A 12,492-nucleotide genomic window follows, 5' to 3' on the forward strand; every position below is an offset into this window, starting at 1 on the left:
AATTACCGTAATTACTGCATAATCTTTACACTAAATGCTGCGTATTTATTTCCTTTAATACACGCGGATTTGGTCAAATATTGTCCTGATATTTAGACCGTTGTCCTCTCCATGGCCTGGCGCCTAACTTCATGTGCCCTGAGAGCCTGGCACCCTGAGAGCCTGGCAGTCAGGTTTAGGTGAAATGCTGATCAGGGTGGTCTGCGGATTTTCAGGCCTAACAAAGGCTATAAAAGAGCAACAAACACGATATTCAAGGACCTCTCATTCCTCATTCACTCACTCGAAGAAACAACATTCATCACCTGCAACAAATAATAATTTACACACTTAGAAACATATACACCGTTTGTATCATTTGTACTTAGTCGTTTGGAGATTAATGTTGTTCCTCCTGATTGTTCCAGCTAGGTTTACCCTCGAAAACTATTACTACTAGTGGATCATTGGCGGAATACCATTCCCCCTGCGGTTTTTCCCACATTTTGGGTTTCCCGCGTCACCATTTTGCTTGTGTCATTTGTCTCTCTTTCTTTTTCGTTTGCTTTTTCTTTTGTACTAGTTGTTTACTTTCGTCCTCGTTATGTTCCTACTACTGATCTACTCGAGTCCATAATACCGTATTTTAATTGAAATAGCCGCATTGACTCACAAATCTTTAGTCGGTAAAATCTTACCAAAAATATGTCGCGCTCGTCAAGATACCTGACGACATAACATCCATGCCCTTGTGAAGGAACGAGCCAGCTCACATCTGCGCCATCAACAACGATGAGAAAAACCATGCCTAACCTTGGTATCAAGCCATCTTCAACTAAAAAACCAAAAATGAATTCCCTTCTAACTCTGATATAAGAGGACAAAGAGCCATCTGTTTACTTGCATCACAATTAGTGATAAACCAAGAGGAACTATACAAAATAACACCCCAGGGAATCCTTCTCCTTTGCATTAACCACAACAAAGCCAAGAATGTCATGGAAGAGGTCCACGACGTAAAATGTGGCCCTCACATGAGCGTAATGATGCTAGCCCGAAAAATCATGCGGTTAGGCTACTATTGGACCACCATGGAAGCCGATTGCAGAAACTACGTCAAACATTGCCACAATTGCCAAATCTTTGCCAACATACAACACATACCACCATTCCTTTTATATACCATGACATCACCCTGGCCTTTCTCGACCCGGGGCATCGACAACATCGGCAAAGTCAATCCGATAGGCACCAAAGGACATTGCTTTGTCCTCGTCACGATCGACTACTTCACCAAATGGGTAGAATAAAATCCTATGCAGTCTTGACCGCTAAAAAAGTGGCCAAGTTCATCCAAGACAACATCATTTACAGATATGGGGTACCCCATGAAATCATCAGTAACCAAGGCTCCCACTTCCGGGCCGAAACACAAGCATTGCTGGATAAATAAAAAATCAAGCGACACCGTCATCCCTCTATCATCCCCAAACCAACGGAGCAGTAGAGGCAGCGAACAAAACACTCATCACCATCATCAAAAAGATGCACGATAATTACCGCGATTTACCGAGCAAACTCTCATTCGCACTCCGGGGATACCTAACCTCCATTCGAACACCAACAGGAGCAACACCCTTCTACCTAGGATACAGTGTGGAGGCAGTACAACCAGTGCAGTTGGAAGTCCCATATCTATGCATCCTACTAGAAAGTCAAGTCCCTGAGACGGAATGGACCCGTCGAAAGTTCGAGCAACTCACACTCCTAGATGAACGACGACTCAACGCCTTGCACAACGTCCAGCTATACCAACGACGTATACAACGGGCATTCAACAAAAAAGTCAAACCCGAGAACACCAAAGAAGGCGACTTGGTCCTCAAGTCGTTTCGAGCACCGTTACCCGTCGATCTGAGGGGAAAATTCAAACCCAATTGGGCCGGGCCATACCTGGTCATGAAAATCCTTTCGAGGGGCACAATGAGATTGAGTGACCTAGATGGGGAAGATTTCACAAACCTAACCAACCTAGACCAACTCAAGAAATACTACCCTTGAACCTTAGCACCAGCAAGCAACGACCTTTCCCTAGTTTCACAACTAGTGACCGCAATCTCCCTTTCGAGTCAATTCCTCAAAAAGTTCTGATTTGAAATTGCATGTTTAATCGAGTCTACGTTACTGCACCTTGCCATGTTTCCAACAACCTTTAATTTGTCAAAGGCGCCATCCATTTGCACAATCAAACAAAACACCTGAACTATGAGCATGGTTTGATTTCACCTTTTCAGGTGAATACGTCGGCAGTCCTTTCTTACACAAGAAGGATACAACCACCACACCCAAGCAAAAATTCACACCCCAACTCAAACAAAACACTTGAACTACGAGCATGGTTTATTTCACCTCTTAAGGTGAATATATAGGTAGTCCTTTCTTACCCAAGAAGGATACAACCATCCCCACACACAAAAAAAAACAACCCATACAAACTTCAAAAACACTCACCCCCTTTCCTCACGAAAAAAAACAAAAAAAAGGCCTTTCTCCCTTCCCACAACAATCCTTTACACATGTGCAATGTTTCGGACAATTCAAACTGAATTACCTTTATAAGATGGATGAAGAAACAAAAAATGTTCACAACATTTTTTTTTAGCACAAGCAATCCTCTTATTTAATTAATAATTGGAAGGATTACAAATTTGACAACAATAAAGCTAAACGAGTCCACCACTTGCCAAGCTAGGGTGTCGACTAAGACACTTTACATAGTAAAACTAACACACACAAACACACAATATATAACTAATACAACATAATAAAAATGCACACAAATGCTAATACGACATAATAATAAATCGGGTAATGAAGGTCTTCACTCTTCCATCCTACCCTTGCCTTTGCCTTCGGGATGCATCTTCCCCTTGTTCTTCTTGCTAGCCTGCCTAGCACGGGCTTCCTCCTCAGAATGGATCCACAACGGCAACGGCACCCGGGCTCTTACATGACCCTATACTCGGCTCAAGCCGAGCCCACACGCGGCTCACCGCCTCCTTGGGACCCAATATCCTCTTCTTCAGTGGCCTCATCACATCCAGGCTCACATTATCGCCAAAGTCATCAAGGTAGGCGTGATTTGCCTTGGCCGCCTCCCTATACTTCAAGTTAATGACTTCATCCTTGTGGGACCTTCACCTTTCTTCCAAGGTTGAGGCTCTTGACCATTTGACATAAGCGGGAGTCACCCATATCTTTAAAGCGGGGTTTGGTACCTCCCAAATTGGCCGAGTGGTCCACCACCTCTCGAAAGACTCCACAAGCTCAGAGTTTCGGAAAACACTCTCTTGGACGAGAGTATCTTGAGCTGGCACCTTTTGTTGACGGCCCATTTGCCTCATGACTCTTTCCAGATAGTTGAAGGAAGCAAACTTCAAGCCCACAACTATCAAAGAACAAGAAGAAGCGGTCAGAGTGGGCAACCCCGTAAAGGACCTCAAGTGTCACCACGACACCACCCAACGGATGTGAGGACCACCCTCCTCCACCAATTTTGAGGACCAATAGGCCTCGGAGCATGCAAAGCTATCCGCATACAAATTCTTCCTCATGGTAAGATGATGAAAGGATTAAGAAGAAGCATCAACCGGAGGCTCAACATACCTTAGCCTCTCCATGAGCCATACTTGGAGGATCCTAGGGGATCCGAACGAAGGGACTTCTCCACAAGCACCCTTCTTGTCCAGAGCTATAGCTTGGACAATCTCATCGAACACTAGCCAAGACGAATCCTACCCATGCTCTATTTGCTCGACAACATGAATGAGGGTCATGCTACCATACCACCTTGGCCCCTCCTTCTTCGAAGCATTAACAAGGAGGTAAACATGCACTAGGAAAAATGCAAGAGCCCTTATCCTAGCCACCTTCGAAATATTGTTATCCAAGCGATTTGAAAAGATGTTGATAAGAGACAACATATAAACACCATGAGGAGCAAGTAGGAAGTTCACTTGGCTCGTCGACAAGCCTAACATGGAGCGAAAATTCTCCTTATAGCACCACAGAGTAGGAGGAAGCACCGGAGTACAACTCAGCCACCTCCAATAGCACCCACCTCTTCGGCAAGAGGGCAAATTTCACCTTTCGGGAAAACGAAAACATGATGATTCGCATCCCAAAAACGAGAGCATGCTTCAAGGAACGAGGATTGCACCAACAATTGACCAACTACCATTACAACGAGTTGATACTTCTTGGGAGGCGATAAATCCCGACACCAATGTCCCAATCTATCTTCGAAAGTATCCATGAATTATTTTGTGGAAGAAGAGGAGAAGGTTTTCGTAGAGATGTTTTTCAGATGATGAAACAATGAAGCACAAATATCCCTATTTATACAAAACAATCAGCGCCTTTTTCCGAAAAAAGAAGGAGGTCCCTTGCATCTCCAAGGAGTTCGCGCCTCTTTAGGCTTACCCGGAAATTTTTGTGTTTTCTCACACTCACATTTCCTTCGATTCACGTCTTACGAAATGCGACACGGTTTTCATGACACAACCTTAACCATACGGGGTTTTCTCTTCTTTTTTTTAGGGGGGAAGGGCTAGATCGTTTCCATGTCAGTCGAAAATTAGAAGTTTTTTTCGCATTTTCGCAAAATTGATACATGACATCAATTTTTCTCAAAACACTTTTGCAAATTCAAGTCTTGGTCTCGCAAAAATCAAAAACACCACACTCACAAAAATCTTTTTGAAATTCATTCATGGCGGTTTGAGTTTTAATTTTTGAGTTGCAAATCAATTTTGGCAAAATTCGATGCAATTTAATTCAAATACGAATTAATTTTTTTTCTCAAAATTTCAAAACAATTCCAAAGCGTGACGTCTTGTCGCGGAATTTTCAAAATCCTTTTTTCAAACAAGCAATTTCAATTGTAACTTCGTGCCCTCGTGGTTATTTTTGTTTTCAACAGATATTTTGCATATGTGCTACCCGTATGCCTGTTTTCTACATTAACGATGCAGGATCAAATGCCAAAGCAAATGGGGAATCAGCCGTTGACCATGCTTCTCCGAAACACAACATAAAAAAGCCAAGCAAAACAAACTACAAACCAAAAACACATATATACAAATCGCCTCAAGCAAAATATCCACATACAAACCAAAGTCCAAAACACGGGCAAGCAACTACAAAACTACTCAACGCCTCGCGGTGGGCTAGCCTCGGTGCCAATAAGAGTCGCGGACAAAGCAGACACCACCTTCTGTTATGGCGTCCTCTCGGGAGAACTCTCCATCGTCTCCCGCTTCATCGTGACACGAAGCTCCTCCGCCTCGGGCAACGGAGCCCTAAGAGAAGCGATCTCAGCATCCCGGCTCCGCAACTCTTCCTCACAGCGCCTCAACTCCTGCTGCCGAGCGATGAGTTCGAGTTCCTGTTCCTGGATCATCGATCTCGCCTCATCCAACTCAACACGGACCAGAGCAAGCTCCGCCGGATCCGCAGTACTCTACAAAACACAACATAGGTCGCTAAGATCTAACCATTAAATGCAACACAAAAAGACACAAAAATAACCAACAAAAGGCACCTTCACAAGCCGAGATCCCTCGCAGCCTGGTCACCAGCAAGCACCCTCCACCGATTAGCCATCTGCCACAAAGCTTGATGACTAACGGTCGACAGCTACACAACAAAGCAAAACCTTTCAACGAAAAAATAACATGCACAGCAAAACAAAATACAAACAAGAAGGCGGGCTCAAGCTAGAAGCTCACCCTCAAAACAGCCAACCTCCACTCTATGCCAGCATCAGTCATCTCGGGAACCGCGGGTTCTGGCAGACGCAACTGTAACTCCTCACCACTCGGCCCCAGGAAGGTGGTCTGTTCCGTGAAAGCTGGGAGGTGGGCCCTCATGAGGTCGTCAACACCCTATAACGGGAAGCCATGTATAAGGTAACAAACCATTCTACCGAAAAAACAACAACGAGCATGAGCTGATGGAAACATACCTCAATCGGGTACCAAGCAAGCCTCGGCAAAACAAAAGGTGTCGTAGTCTTTCCCCCGCAACAGCAAGTCCTCACCTCCATGACCGTGAAGGTGCTCCGCAACCTCGTTAGGCGTCGACTCCTGGAACAACACCCTAGGCGGGTCGACGGGCACCACGAAAGACTTACTAAAGCACTGGCGAGCTAAACGCTCGACAATATACCAAACAGGGTCAATCGCTGTCTCTTGGTACAAGCGCTGACAACTACGGGGCCGCAAGCTCTCTCTAAGAAAGGTAGGCACACCCGTGTAGTGTGATACTGTCGTTTCGTACCAAAAATAAATACCTAAGTACAACTAACATAAGTCAGCGGTAAGTAGGGTCGATCTCCACAGGGAGGCGGTGTACTATCTATTTGTCTATTTATCTGTCTAATGTCACAATTGGGGGTTTTGATTGATTTAACTAAACTAGAGATTAAGGCGAGGGAAATGAATAAGAGAATTAACAGTAAGAGAAGGGAGTATGCTAAGAGTCGGTCCACCGTGGCAGCTACACTATCGGAAATACTGAGGCGATTAGACTATTGATAAGAAGAGCTATGGTCGTCACTTTTCGGTCCTTAAACCACCCTAGAGCGTAAATAGCTTAACTTTCGCCCTCACTACGATACCCTATTGTAATTAAAAGCCTTCCCTTCCAATCTTTCGATCCAGGTCGGGATTAACTAGATAAATTGGTCTCCTGCATGCATTCATTCGACCTAATAACAATTAAATTGCCTAATACAATTCTTATCGCAAGACTAATCCATTCAAGTCAATTAAAACATTGCTACCACGGCTTCCCTAATCCTAACATACTAAGGGTATTTAGCTAGACATAATTAAAGGGAAACAAGAATAATAGAAATAAGAACAATAAATAAACATTAAAAAGAAAGAGAAAAGGGAGAGAAACAATTACTGAATTTTGATCCGGAAAAGGAAGAGCGAAGTAACAGTGTAAAAGTAGCAGTGTATTAAGAGTAATTAGAGAGGCGAAGAGTAACATCCCCATCCTAAAACTGGCGTGCAAGCCTTATTTATAGCAAAAACATAACATGATAAAACCTAATTAACGAAACAGGCCAAGCCCGTCAAAGATTGTTGCTCGATCGAGCACTTAAGGCTCTCGATCGAGTGATATTCCTTAGCATTCCTCTCGATCGAGAACAATTCCTCTCGATCGAGGACTTCTTTCCCTTTAATCACTCGATCGACAAGAAGTAGCTCTCGATCGAGCAAATGGGCTCTCGATCGAATAGAAATAGTTCTCGATCGAGCACTTCTCAGCGCGTAATTCCTACTTCGCGCACTGAACTTCAAACGGCTGCCATTCCTTCGTTTCTTGGACAAATAGGGCGTGGTTGGTGGCGTTGGAAATCTAGGAGGATAAGCTTTCACCTACAACTAGAATCACCTTAATAGCTGTTGTAGAACTCGAGATATGGCTCTTACAAGCAGGAACTAGCAAATTGAAGCACTCTCTTGGCTCGCCTAACTTCCTTACTCCAATGCGCATCTCAAAATAGCACTTTCCAAGCTCCGACTCAACTCATCTCCTAAATGCATGCGTAGGGACATGTTTTAGGCTTGATTCCGCATTTCTAAGCTCATTCCTGCAATTAATACAAGAACTTCCAAAGTATGCAATTCGGGGCATATTCGTAGCAAATAACTACTAAAATAGCGTAAAGATGCGTGCAAGAATAGACTAAAAAGACTATATAAAATGCACGTATCAAATCTCCCCAAACCAAACCTTTACTCGTCCTCGAGTAAACTAAAATGCAACTAATGGAACGGAAAAGATAACTCAGAGCTAGCTACAAATGCCCACTTAAGCCAATTTAATGCAAGCAAACTAACAATTATAGCAAACAAGTCAAATGCAAATGAGTTGTAAGATGTTTATAATAATAATTTGAACGTCGACCTTGCAAGACCTTTAATAATGGACTCTCACGGGTCACTCTTCTCTCATGAAGCAAAGGGTAAGCATATATATGTAAGAGAGAAAGAAGAATAGTCGCTCACCTAAACTACGACCCACATAAACATGCATGCACCTAATATGATAAACAATTCTAACTACCGTACACACATTCCAACCAAACAAGGTCTGTCACACAAATGAGGGCTTACAAAAATATGGTAAAGTGAGGCAATGGGTAAGAAAAGGCAAAACATTTATGGGAATATGGAGGTATAGGCGGCCAAGCTAGTACCTAAACAAAACCATATGAAACATATTCATTTCCAACTCAATTATGAATTTAAGCACATGCCCTTCATTTGGCACAAAACTCACCAAACCAAACTAGACTTACTCCTCAAATGATAATGATAAAGCATAGGAGTGAAAACCGTCTCAACAAAACAACATCTTTTTTTTTCTTTTTCTTTCTATTTTTTTCGGTTTCTTCTTCTTTTTTTTTCCTTTTTTTTTCGAATTCTTTTTTTTTCATTTCTTTTTCACGTCTTTTTTTCTTCTTTTCATTCATCAATCCTCCTTTCCTTCATAAACTACCAACTCCAAGTCAACAGATACAAGCCAAACTTGATACAATAGACAATATACCGCAAAAACAATCTAAACTAGCTTGACAAGGCAGGCTAAATTTGGAGTGTAGCTAAGGGTCAACTGGCAAATTTGGCTAATGTGGAGTTTATGGGTCAAAATGAAAGAAAGGGAAAATGTAAACACCTCCCTGCATGTGACACCAACCACTAACCCGAATGTATGCAGGCAAAAAGCAATTGAATTTCATATATGTGCAAATTAATGATACATGTTATGCAAGGAGTAACTACTCACAATCCTACATGAAACTGGTCATAAATGTCACCAGTTTATAAGGCTCTAAATCTTAGAAATTATAAGTAGGTTGCCAAAATTTTAGGTCAAGTCTATTCGTTCAGCTAAATTAAACATTAACTCGTAGATATGCAATAAGACAGAGCTAAAAGATAACAGTTTAATGCAAGGCTTAAGCAAAAAGACAATATAGTGCAATTTCATCATGGAAATCGACCGTTCCGACTCAACCTATATGCTAAAAATAAACGTGATTTTTTTGAATTTTTGAATTTTCCTAATTTTTAGGGAATTTTATGCATTTAAACAAAAATAAACAACAATGCAAACATAAATAAAACGTGATAACAGAAATGCATTAAAAACAATATGCAGACACAGATATGGATGCATAACCTCCCCAAACCAAACTGTACAATGCCCCCATTGTACCAAAACATGGAAAGGAAATTCAAACTGAAGGAGAAAGAGAGTAAATGCGGAAAAACTCACAAGATAGTGCGAATAAAGGGACCTCCCCAAACCGACCATGAACATGGGAGGTTGCTAAGGGCCCGGAAAACCGTCTCAGGAAGCTAATCCAAGTCAAAACGTGAAAGGGCATCCAAAATCAGCTCGATCGAAGAGAATTGTGGTCGATCGAGCTGATTTCTCATCTTGCAGGTGGTCGATCGAGTAGATGAAATGCTCGATCGAATGGATTTGGCAGCACAAGTGCTCGATCGAGTACAATTGCCACTCGATCGAGTGAATTCATCAACAAAAGTGCTCGATCGAGTAGAAAAACTACTCGATCGAGTGGTCCTCGGTGTAATTCCTGCAAAACGCAATAAAAACAGCCCGCAAACTAACAAAAACAAGCTTAACTGAGACCGTCTATGGTATAAGAACCATTTATTACAACTTAAATGAAATAAAGTGCAGAATAAAATTGCCGGGTTGCCTCCCGGGTAGCGCTAGCTTCAGTCAGGTCCCAGCTCGACCTTCTTTTCTTCGAGCTCTCTAATTAGTCATAATCAAAACAGCTCAAAGCGCGCAGCATTAAATCATAAACTTGCGCATGTGCTACACAAAAGCATAAGTAGCATAAAAGTGGATTACAGAAATAGGAAATAAAAATGTTTAACTTTTTAAGTCGTACAAATTTCCTATGAGCGCTCCTAAATTTATCCACAAAATGAAGGAGCGCGGGAGCAGTTGTCAATAAAATAGGGTATCGTCTCAGATTAACGAACTTGAAATGATAAGGACGGTGAAAAATCTTTAAATTAATCGACCACATGAGAGGAGGTAGAACTTTAAAAGAAATAGCGCGAGTCAAACGAGGCAATATACTATTAAAACGAACAATAATAAAATTTCCGTTTACTACCTCAGGTTGGTCTCTCTCAACAACGGAATCATTGACAAAGGAATGTATTACCTCATCCGTGCTAGGAGCGAGTACCGACTGTTTGTTTCTTCATCGCCCTCGGTGGAATTCGTCCGTAAATCTCGGCCTCAAGTGCATCTAACTCAGCTTTGAATAAAGGGGATTCACCGTAACCGTTATCATCGTCAAAATCGTCATCTAAATTAAACCCACATGACGAATCATAGCTCCCAATGGCCAACTCAGTCGATCGAGCAGAATAGTCACTCGATCGACCAATTTCCTCCTGAATTCCACTCGATCGAGCAGTGATATCACTCGATCGAGCAGTTTCTCCTGGAAAATAACTCGATCGACTAATATAAGTCACTCGATCGAGTGATAATTCCTGGGTGGGGCTGAAATCTTCGCGTAAACTCTGGAAATACGATAGAAACTCGTCGTCGGAGTCATATAGGTCATCTTCAGCATTGGGCAATACGGTTTCCTCAGGGGAAAAACCGCCCTCAGCAAGGTATACCTCTTCTTCTTGCATATCGGCTGCTAACTGAGCAACTACAGACTTGAGCTCATCAACTCGCGAGTAGAATTGTCTATCATAATCTTGCTGAGCTTGCAATTGAGATGCAATTGTCTCCATTAAAGATTTCAGCTCCGCGAATTCTTCTTCTTGCATATCGGGAGGATCTCGTTGCGATGGCCATTGATAGGGTGATTGTGGCGGCACAACAACAGCTGCTTGACTAGCTCGTCTACGCTGTTGGAATGCGTAAGCTTCGTCATTCCCTGTCAGACAACAAACTGCATCATGCCCAAGACACCACATCTCCATGAGAAATCACCATTGTTCCATGTAATGGGACATAGGTGATGGGTCAAAGGTACTCAAGCCTTCCCTTTGACGATCTTTTACCTAGAACTGTCTAGGTAGTACCTGTAAGGCCTATCAAAACAGCACTAAAGGAAAAAGATTAAAACGGCCTCAAGGGAAAAATCCCCCGAGGCTAAAAACAGATAAAATGAAACAAATAAATAAATAGATTGCCTCCCCAGCAACGGCGCCAAAATTTGATACTGTCGTTTCGTACCAAAAATAAATACCTAAGTACAACTAACAGAAGTCAGCGGTAAGTAGGGTCGATCTCCACAGGGAGGCGGTGTACTATCTATTTGTCTATTTATCTGTCTAATGTCACAATTGGGGGTTTTGATTGATTTAACTAAACTAGAGATTAAGGCGAGGGAAATGAATAAGAGAATTAACAGTAAGAGAAGGGAGTATGCTAAGAGTCGGTCCACCGTGGCAGCTACACTATCGGAAATACTGAGGCGATTAGACTATTGATAAGAAGAGCTATGGTCGTCACTTTTCGGTCCTTAAACCACCCTAGAGCGTAAATAGCTTAACTTTCGCCCTCACTACGATACCCTATTGTAATTAAGCAAGCCTTCCCTTCCAATCTTTCGATCCAAGTCGGGATTAACTAGATAAATTGGTCTCCTGCATGCATTCATTCGACCTAATAACAATTAAATTGCCTAATACAATTCTTATCGCAAGACTAATCCATTCAAGTCAATTAAAACATTGCTACCACGGCTTCCCTAATCCTAACATACTAAGGGTATTTAGCTAGACATAATTAAAGGGAAACAAGAATAATAGAAATAAGAACAATAAATAAACATTAAAAAGAAAGAGAAAAGGGAGAGAAACAATTACTGAATTTTGATCCGGAAAAGGAAGAGCGAAGTGTGGTGTAAAAGTAGCAGTGTATTAAGAGTAATTAGAGAGGCGAAGAGTAACATCCCCATCCTAAAACTGGCGTGCAAGCCTTATTTATAGCAAAAACATAACATGATAAAACCTAATTAACGAAACAGGCCAAGCCCGTCAAAGATTGTTGCTCGATCGAGCACTTAAGGCTCTCGATCGAGTGATATTCCTTAGCATTCCTCTCGATCGAGAACAATTCCTCTCGATCGAGGACTTCTTTCCCTTTAATCACTCAATCGAGAAGAAGTAGCTCTCGATCGAGCAAATGGGCTCTCGATCGAATAGAAATAGTTCTCGATCGAGCACTTCTCAGCGCGTAATTCCTACTTCGCGCACTGAACTTCAAACGGCTGCCATTCCTTCGTTACTTGGACAAATAGGGCGTGGTTGGTGGCGTTGGAAAGCTAAGAAGATAAGCTTTCACCTACAACTAGAATCACCTTAATAGCTGTTGTAGAACTCTAGATATGGCTCTTACAAGCAGGAACTAGCAAATTGA

This window comes from Silene latifolia, chromosome Y (assembly GCF_048544455.1).
Source record: "Silene latifolia isolate original U9 population chromosome Y, ASM4854445v1, whole genome shotgun sequence".
In the NCBI taxonomy this organism is placed as follows: domain Eukaryota; kingdom Viridiplantae; phylum Streptophyta; class Magnoliopsida; order Caryophyllales; family Caryophyllaceae; genus Silene; species Silene latifolia.